Source organism: Prosopis cineraria, unplaced genomic scaffold (genome assembly GCF_029017545.1).
Source record: "Prosopis cineraria cultivar Desert tree isolate PC_DT_omini unplaced genomic scaffold, ASM2901754v1 PC5, whole genome shotgun sequence".
NCBI classification, from domain to species: Eukaryota; Viridiplantae; Streptophyta; class Magnoliopsida; order Fabales; family Fabaceae; genus Prosopis; species Prosopis cineraria.
The window spans coordinates 4095873-4107088 of record NW_026555336.1 but is presented as its reverse complement, the minus strand read 5'-3'; positions in this window follow the sequence as shown (position 1 = coordinate 4107088).

Below are 11216 nucleotides of genomic sequence, written 5' to 3'. Positions count from 1 at the left end.
TCTGAATATGATCAAGAAACAAAGGCCACAAAACTACACAAAGGCTTGTAGCGTGGATGATCTAGTCCCTAGGGCAGGCCAATGTGTGTGCATTATATGTAGCTTGGTGTTGGTGTGTGTATCCCTCCAAACATTCAAAGCTGGATGCCACCTAAACTGATCATGGGCATCGCTATTCCACTTTCAGAATATCACTTTTCATTTTGCCATACTCACAAACTCACGACATTATTTGACCCATACCAAACCCTTTCATATGTTTCCTCCTTCACTCACTCCAATGCTACTTGCGTGTTTTCTTCTTTCTGTACAAAAGCTCATACTTCTAGCCTTTCTCATGTCACCCACCAGGTTAGCATTGTCATTCATATACACACACGTATATAAATTAAATAAACTGTTTTCATTTTAAATTGTAAGGTATTTTTTGAAATTATATTTGAAAATATAGGAAATTTTTTATTTTTCAATATATAATTAATATTTTTTGAAAAATAACATTAACAGATAAACTACGTTCTCAACTCTTCATTTTAAATTGAAACTTCCTATTAAATAATAATTGTTTAGGCCTAGAATGGAGTGTCAATACATGCCCAAATAATAAAAAGGGCTCTATCCACTATCCAAAGGGAGCATGCCACGCATGTACTCAATGTGACCCTTAACATTCACGAAGACTAGATAGAAAAGACCATTAAATGGACGTAAGAGCATTGACATGTCATGAATCTCGTGGAACTATGCTAAGTGATTACAGATATTTCACACATAGGCTCCAAATCTTTTTGACATAATGGTCTCAAACGAACAATTATAAAAAATGAATTCAAATGAACAATCGATCATCATTAGTATCATGACAAAAGACATAGTTCACCATAACTTATTTTACTTTTCAAGTTATTTACCTTGTATTTCCAATTTAAGCTTAGATTTACTTTCAGTTTTTAAGTTGTAATCAACTCAACTTTGTGCTTTATATTTTCATTAATTAAAAACACATTCAATCCCAATTTCTTTACATCTTTACATTCGGGTGAACTAAGATAAGAAAGTTCAAAGACCCTATTGTTATTTTTGAAACTTAGCATTTTTGGTGTGCCGAGTTTTTATTCTTTGTGAAGAACAATAGTAAACATGAAAAATTAATATATACACTCTTTCCAGTCTTATCTATATGTAAGAAACAAAAAGAATGATTTTTGAATTTTTATTTATAAGTCATATCATTATTTATTTTTTAACACAAGCTTCTTCTTTTACCCTCCATTATTGGTAAGAAAAATTATGTTATTAAAATATGTATATTTAAAAAAGATAAAGTTGAAATAAACTAGTCAAATTTTAAAAACAAGTTAATAAGTTTTAAGATTTTCATTAATTTTAATAAAACATGTTGGGAGGAGAGCGTGTGTAAGTTAATTTCACTGTATATGCATCTCTTGTGTTATTATATTTACTCCTCCTTCCATGCACAACTGTATACACCAAGACAAATATTTCATCTTTCGTAGAACATTATTGATGAGTTGTTCAATTTAAGGTCTCGATGACTACTGATAAACTATTTAAGACCCCCCTCAAGTCATGCCCCCGTGTGTGTTTGCGTCCAAAAACAAACGGATTAGAACACATAAGACAATTCTCGAGCCACACCATCTATTGATCGTTTTGTTTTAATTAATCAGGGTCAACTTTAATTGCCTAATTCTAGATCTGCGATCCAACTGTAATAATCAGTTTTAAATCATACTCTTATAGTCTTACCTAACTATCCTTCTTCCTTTGTTCCCACCGGGGCCAGACAATTGGCAATATCATTGTACACATATTACTAGTTTGTCAACATTGTTGTGCCATTTTTAATTTATAAGTCCGTTTTTTATATAGATTTCTCTAGATCTCTCATGGTTGATCCGAATCAAAAACCCTAATTTACTTTTCCGTGTCATACGTTGATCACAGCGAAGAAGTGACACAGCGCATATAATTAACCATAAGGGTTGGTGTTCAGTATTGGCCCTAGGATTTTTGTTGTGATTTGCGACCAATAATAGAGATTAGTGAATAACTGAAGGCTAAAAAGGCACGTACGAACCACAACCTGTCACAAAACATAGGGAACATGATCTCTCTACCTTGGATCATTTCATACGCCATTTGTCCCCTATTGTTTTTATTTGACACTTTACTATTTTGGTCTTATAATTATAAGGTACCTGTTAAAAAATATGGATGATCTTTATTATAAGTTACTTGATTAAATATTAATTAAATTTTTTCAATCCTACCCCTATTTAAAGTCATTACGTATGATAAAGAATGTAATGTAAATATGAAAAATTTTCATTCATTTAAATATAGGAAAAATAAAAAAAATTTCTTTAAGATAAAATTAATTAGTCAACTTTATTTCCTTAATTAGTTTTAATGAAAAAGTTACGGGTGCCTTGTAATAAGGATGGAAATGATATTTCAACATTCGGGAAATAATTTTAATTATTTAGCATGGACGTGATTCCTTCTACGAACCATGTTCTTCTTATTGATAATCCTCTCAAAATCACAAGGTATATATCATATTAGTCTTCCACATTTGGCAGTCTAGGTTCCTATCCAACGATATGCCGTGGTCCTGCCCTAAAATTCACAGAACATATCTGGTTTTTTAATCATAGATCTATTAAACTTGATTTGTTATGCAGCACATGCATTTAATTTGTGTCAGTGCTTATGAATACTATATATATATATATATGGCCACAAAAAAGAAAGGGCTCATCATTTCTCAGCCATGACGTATGTTGAGAATATTATCTTTATAATTTTTTATTTTTATAAATGAAGAAGAGATAAAAAGGGACATTCTCAGAATAAACCTTGATTTGTGGGTGCACTATAAATAATCACTCTCTCCGATTTAAAATATAAATATTTTTTTAATTAATTTTAGTTTAAAATATAAACAAACTAACACATATAAAAATTATTTTTCTTGTTTTACCCCTAATATTTATTAACCCAGATCATTTTCTAAAGTTAATATTGGGACTAAAGATAAAAAAAAACAATATACACTTTTTATGATAGTGGGAACTATATGCGATTTTTTTTTTTAAAAAAAAACTGCTTATATTTTAGACAAAAGGAGTAAGATTTAGATAAAAATAATCTATTTGAGTAACGATATATCCTAGTTCCTATTTTCACGTTGATTTTTGAGAAGAGAGCTTTAATTTCTACAATAAGCTTTTCTTTTAATATATCTTTTTCTACAATAAGCTGTAGCTCATGAGGTATTAATTGATGTTTCAATCAAACTAAACAGCATTGTGATAACTACAAGATAATATAATCGGGCATAATGCTTAATAGTTGGACAACATAAACACATAATCCAGCAGTATAAATTATATGTGAATAAAATGTAATGTCTGGATAGTTCTGACTTAATTGTGATGGGAATTTTATAATACTTTTATTAAAAAAAATAATTACAATTAGATGTGAAGCAATGGGGAATATAAATTTAACTGAAAGGGATAATATACCTAAGTTCTCTCTCAATTATTGATTTATTCCTTGAACTAATTTGTTTTAGGACAATTCAATTTTTATAGTTTATTGAGTTAGAAAAGTATGGAAACTAATTTGTATTGAGTCAACAAACTATAAAAATTAAATTGTTCTTATTCAAAATTTAGAGACTGAATTGATAATTTAATAAAAGTATGGAGGCTAAACGTTGTATTTTCTCTAGCTATATGAAATATCAAATTATATTTGATTTGTACTTGCTTTAATTTGTATGTGTATATTTTAGCAGTTGAACTCTTAACATTTTTAGCATTTTAATTATATTTTATATCCTTAGGAAAAAAATAATTTATATCCTGTATCGACCAATCTATCTTTGGTAACCCGATGATGTTCCGGGAATCAGAATGAATATGGATTAAAGCCAAAAGCTTCGCGGGAAAGAATAATTCCTTCGTTATTGATCGTTCTATATATCGTCATCGCCAGCCTATGGGTTTAGTTTATTTTTATATATAAAACGCTATAATTAAAAGTGACATATATTCTTAACTAGCTTCAGGAATGGATCATTCATCGGTCATATTAAAAAAATTAATTAATAAGGCCGAGCATTTAATTAGGATTAGGAAGATCGTTTCGTGCGCTTTTTCTATCTTCAAATCTTAACAGAGACTTGGCAACCACATAGGCAAGGAATAATATAAGTTGGTCAGCAAAATCCTGATGTTCTTAGAATATTAATCGTGCTTTAAGCCTGTAAATCGTAATTTAATCAAACCATTAACTTAATTAATATAATCAGAATCTCATATATCTCTGGCTTTTTTGAAATTTTAATCTGCTTTATTCTCTCCTCCGAGAAAATATATACGCACTATGAAGGGTATACGGAGATGTGCCTCTTTGTTAACCACTCGATTTAATTTCCTCAAATAATTGATCTTATTACGCATGTACGTGTGCAGCTTATGTTGAAGCACAAAGCACTCGATTTAATGTGCTTAATTATATATCAAACTAGTGTCAACATCGATCGGCACCGATCATAATCAAACTATATATTTATTACTATTGTATCATTAACCATGGAATATTTCTCTCGCATAAACAACCAATTGCCTCACTTGATGTTATGTAATCCATATGATATATAAAATATTTCTTATTACCTATTTATTTATTTTTATTTCCTTCCTTCACTATTCATGTTGTTTGACTGTGTTTTCCCGCAAGTGTTTTCAAGTGGACTCAGATTCTAAATATTGCAGAAGTCTCTGGTTTATTTTTATCATTCAAGTCACTCGTTTGCCTATCTTACATTGAAACGTGTGTAACATGTAGAAAATTATGCTGTGCGTGTAACATATAAAAGAGGAAGACTTAATTTTTAATCTTATATACTTAACATAATTTCATCTAATTAAATTAAAATAAGTAGACTTTAAAGTGTTAATAATATTAATAATAAAAATTTATTATATAATAAATAATATATAAAAAATTCACATATCTTTATTTAATTTAAAAAAACATTTTAAATATATAAGGCTAATAAATACATAAATTTTTCCTGTATAGAACTATGTACGGATTTGAAATTGAATGAAGTCTCAATTTATTTGTCTTTTTATATAGAACCGTGATGTGAAGGGGGAAAATTAAGGAAAACGTCATACTTTGAGTATACATAATAATTAACATCTGTTTTTAAAATATACAAATTCCCATGGTATGAAAACCTAAACTGAACCGATCAGGTCAATCCGTAAACCGACAACACGATCTTTTTATTGGTCTGAGTTTCCACCTAACCCAGTCAATGGTTGATCCGATGTAACCCGATAAATTCGGAGTCAACCCGATATAACCTGGCTAACCCGATGGGTTGACGGAATTGGTCGGGTTATTATTTTTTTTTGCAAAACCCTTAATTTTTTTGAAGTTTTCAAATTTTGAAATTGAATAAAGAAATAAAAAATGAAATCAGAGGCAAAGCAGAGTGCATCAATGCAGATATTTATCTTTCATCTTAACCTAATCAGCCAATCGCTCTCGTCTCTATCTCTTCTCATTTGCTCACCGTAAACCTTTGCTTGTCATAAACCTAATCAAATGCTATAATTCTTCTCGCCGTCGACAATGTGCAGCCTAACTTGACAACTTAGCATGATGATCTTTCTCTTCTCACCTTTGCTACTGAAGTCTTCTACATCCTAGCTCATGCTCGCATTTCCTTTATATTAAGTTAGTCTCTATAGCTCATGTCTCATCTTCTCTTCCCTCTCCCCTTTGCATTTTTGATTTTACTTTGGCTGATTGTTACTTTAAGCTTAGAGATTTGAACAAAGTTAATGATAACTTTGGTATTAATGAATATTAATTTTAGACTTTTTAATAATTGAAAGATTGTAGTTGTAATGATAAATATTTAAAATGTTATATTTTATTATTATTAGATTTTTTAGTGGTTGGATTTGATTGAATGTTTTTATAATCAATTTTTTTTATTTAAATTATATTATTTTAATCATGACTGGTTTAACCCTCGGTTCAACCCTTGTTGAACCACTAACCCTTGACCCAATGCCATGACTGGTTCAATGACCAGTCCGATTTTATGTACCTTGCAAATTTCACCTTGAAAAATTGTTCGACACACTTTGATTATAAATTGTTTAGGCTGAAATTAATTTAAATAAACATTTTAATGCAAATTTGAACAGGAGGTTTTTGGTGAAAATTAAAATTATGTTAACATACATAAGAGAGGTCAAATCATTTGCTCAACAAGAAAACAGTGAAGTAGCAATTTTAAAAGAGACAGCCAGTCAATTTTAAAGGGAATAATAAATTGACAATTCGCTTGAATTCTTTGTGACAGAGAAATCATAAACTAATAGAGAAAATTAAGATGGAGACCGGGAAACAGGTTGAATAATTCATTCCCTTAATTTTACAATAAGAAATATCAATAAATGAAAGAGAATGTGGAAAATAATATACTGTATTTCATTTTCATTGTCACTTTCCTCTCCAATATAAAATCAACAAGAAAGGTCGATTCTTAACCTTTTCGAAACATATAAATACATTGTCACCTCTTATTAATCAAAGTCCTTTTTCTTCGGTCTTTGCTCCTCTATTTTCATAATCCATGCAATAAAGACGTGTGAAGGTTCGCACGTTGATATTGTCAATCTAGCTTCATCATAATTGGCTACACTTCTTCAATATAATTAAATCATAAATTAACCTAATGACGATGATTTATTTCGTTATTTTTTTATCTCTTTTAAAATTATGGACAACTATATAAAACCAAAACCCTTGTTCCATCTCTTTAATTAAGACTCATTGGGTGATGTCTATGCTTGTGGGGCAAATAATTATGCTAACCTTTGTCCTATAATATGATTGGAGATTTTTAAATGAATCGCTAGTGACATATGTACGCCATTCTTCCCCATTCCAAATAAATAATCCACATATATGTATGTATATACATGTTCGTGTGTAAATAATAAATATTAGTTATGTTAGAAACGTTGAGTCTCAATTAATAATAAAAAGGTCTCAAGGTTCCTTAGCCCAAACAATAAATCTTTAGTTACTTTTTAATCTCTCCAAAATGTTAAGTCACGTATTGGAAGAATTAGGTAATTTTTGAAAATCTCAACATGTATAATTAATTTTAACAAACTTTATTAGTTTGTTGAAAATATTTAAAAGTGGCTTCTACATGATGGGATGGAGAGGGAATTTTTTTTTTAAGATACAAAGAATTTTTTTCCTATTGATATTTTAAATTCCTAAGCGTCTACTTTGGATTTTTTATAAACAAGCAATGGAATTAATATGTAATAATATGATATATGTTACCAAATTTGCTCCTCATTTATGTGGATTATATCACATGCATTAATATGCTAAAAATAATACTTTTAAGAGTAAAATAGAATAAGTGTTATTAAATAGTTCTTTGAAAGTATAAGAAATAAATAATGTGAACCAATTTTTTCCTAGAAAAAAAATTTTGAGGCCAAGGAGATATCAATTATTTGTTTATTGATTATAAATATCTTCTAACTAAAGGGAATCATATTCAAAGTATGGCCAGGTACTAAATATGCTAGTATCAATTATCATATAATCATATTTAGATTATAATAGTTAATTTGTTTATCAATTCATGAAGTCTACTTTAGAAGGACGCGTGGTGTCATCACGTTATGACGACTTCAGCAGAGAAAAAAAATACATATAAAGTATACAATGCATTGCAACCGGGAAAAAAAAAAAAGAGAGAGTATATAATGCAAGTATGATGAATTTGAAATGATTGTATCCCTTTAAACACACGAAATTTGAATTGGTCAAATGTGTCGCTTAAAAACAAATTTATGCATTGTTGTAAGGGAGAATGATATAATAGAATCATGGAGTAATTAAGTTAATTATTTTAAAAGAGAGTGAAATTTTAAAATTGCATAGTAGAATAGAACCAAAGTTTTGAAGAAAAATAAATGGAAGAAATTGTGCCAATATATGATTTAGATGTAGCTCAGATACTAATGAAAGAAGATAATTTGCAAATCGTGGAAGTTCGATATAAATCTAAAAAAATCACTTACGAATAGGTTACTATTTGTGGACAAAGCTTCATAAATTCTGGAAAATCAAGTTACAATGGTGGAAGCTTAGTTGTAGATATAAAAAGATGAGTTACAAATCATTTATAATTTATGGAAGTTTTAGAAATCCTAAAAGTTTCAATTTTATTTGCAACTATTCTTCTATTGTTTACATCTGAACTTTTAATATTTACAAAACGTCTAAAATTTATAACTCGTTTGCAATTGATTTTTTGTATAATTTGTAAACTGACCTTCTGCTATACATAACTCGCCTTCCGTCATTTGTAACTTAAGTGTGCCACAATTAACTATATAAGATTGTTTTTATATATTTACTTATTTTTTTAGGATAAACATAACTTTTGATTCCTATATTTTACTTATATTTTGCCTTTGATTTCTATACTTTTTTTGTTGTTTAAATTTTTATATTTTTATTTTTTATTATTTTAGATCCTTTCAAAATTCCTATACTTTGCTCATAGAATGATTAAAAATAATAAAAAATAAAAATATAAGGACTTAAAATGTTAAAAAAAATAAAAGAATCAAAAGCAAAACAAGGGTAAAATTTAGGAACCAAAAGTTATGTTTATTTTTTTTTAAGAAAAAAAACTGATCCTGCTCTGTGATTTTAAAAATTTATGATAATTTATAATAATTAATTTATGTTTACGGTCCTGAGGTGTGATTCTCCCGTGTTTAATGTTTTATAAAAATGGAGGGGGATGATGGATACGCTTGTCCAAACGTAGCTTTTCGTTTTCGTTCCCACGTTGACATTATCTTGAATTAAACATGCTCAATAATTTGGGGCCCACTTCAGTATATGCGTGTAATATTTTAGAGAGATACGGAAAACAAACCGTTTTAGATAAAACAAATTGATTGAAATATTGATTAATTTCTTAACTTAATGTCCTCAATTTTTTTAAACGTAATCTTTAATTTTTATAATTTTATTGAATTTTACTTTTAATTTTTATAATTTTTTAAATATTTTCAATCCTTATAAAAATTATATGACCAAAAAATAAAAATTATAAGAACTTAAAAAATAAAAATCACTTAATATTTTTAAAATTATAGAGATCAAAAAAACTAAAAAAATTAGAAGGACTAAAATAAAATTTAATAAAATTATAAGTATTAAAAATTATATTTTTTTTCTTTTCTTTTTTTATAAAATGACGCAGACTCTCCCTTCAATAACTAATCATTGTCCAGACCGTTTTTCTTCCTCTGCATCTCACTTAGTGGTGTCATAATAAGTAGTAATAATATAGTACTCGTGATGATTGCATACATGCCACACCATCAAAGGCCATGCAGGTACTTCTTCATCGCTTCATATTCCGGTGGCTAGAATTGTTTTATTATTTATTCTCCTTAATCTTAATTGGATATGGAATTCTAAAATCAAAATTGAAATATTTATTTTATTATTAGACTTATGGACCTTTAGAACCGATCGATTTTAGTGAACTATGGAGAGTGGTTTGTTACGTGGATAATTAGGAAAAAGGAAAATAGTTTTTCTTTTCTCGAATGATGAAGTGTGGAAGAAGTGAATGAATAGATCGTGGCCGTCAAATCCAACTAAGGATTGATGCTGAGGGTCATGATGAGGCAGACTTTTTGCATTTTTCACATAAAGCAGAGTAGAGACTAAAGAGTAACCCCTTCAATTTTATTTATAAATTATTTATATTACCTTCATTAATATTTATATAATAAAAATATAAAAAATAAAAGTAAATAAAATTTTAAACATGACTTTAAGTAAAAAATAAAAAGTAACTTAATATATAATTTTATTTTTTTATTTTTCTCTCTTTTATTTTTTAAGAGTAATTTAAAATTTTTAATTTAAAATAAAATAATTTCATTAACAAATAATTTATAAAGTAGATTAAATTATGCTTTTAAAAAATAACTTTATATACTGAACTGAAAGAATACATACTAGGCGCGGCGACTTAACAAAAATAAAACCCACTGAGGGGAGGGAGGGGTAGTAAGGGATAAAAAGAAGTGGGAAGTGGATAACAAATAAATCTTTGTAAAATTGAGAAATAATAATTTAATCTCATAAAATATAATAATGTTTTTTAAGTTTTAATAGATTTAATTGTTATTAATTTTTTTATTAAAATGATAAAAATACTCCTTGATTTAAATAAGTGAAAAAAAATTATAAGAAAAAGTTATACTGAATCAAACTTATGAATTACATAATCAAAGTTGTGAACCGAAATTTTTTTGTTACGATTTGCTAATTGAAGAAAAATGGAGAGAGAGAATTGCACATGTCTAAACAACTTTAGGACCTATTTGGTAACACTCAAAAATATATTCAAACCACATTGAAAATATGCTTTTACCAAATTTAATAAATAGTTGAATTTTTAAATATGCTTTTGCTAAATATAAATTAAAAATCAAGTACACATTTAATTATTTATTGAACTAGAGTTGTAAATTCTAGAACCAAAATTATAAGCAAAAAAAAATTGTTATATTTTGCTTATTGAGGAAGAATGGTAAGAAAAAGTTGTGAAGGCCTAAACCACATTAATTATTTACTGAACTATAGTTGTAAATTTTAGAAATAAGGTTACAAGCATAAATAAACTTTGTTGCACTTTTTAAAATTAAAGAATATTTTTTTTATTTCATTGAAAACTTTAATAATAATTAGGTCTCTTGAGACTTGAAAGATATTATCACATTTTATAGAACCAAATTATCATTTTTCTAGTTTGAAGGAATTTATTTATCATTCTCCTGAAAAAGGTTCCAGAAAATAATTTTTTTACATATTTATCTTCTATATTTTTAATTAATAAATATGTATATAAATAAAAGCAGTTACCACTTCTAGATAATTTGATATTCATGTAAATAGATCATTTTTATTTTTGAACATTTTTAAGGTGGATTATCAAAATTTAAATATTAATCTTGTGCATATCTACAAGTCTAAAAGACTTTAATTTGTTTAAAAGGCATTTAGAGGAATTGGAAGTCATCATCAAC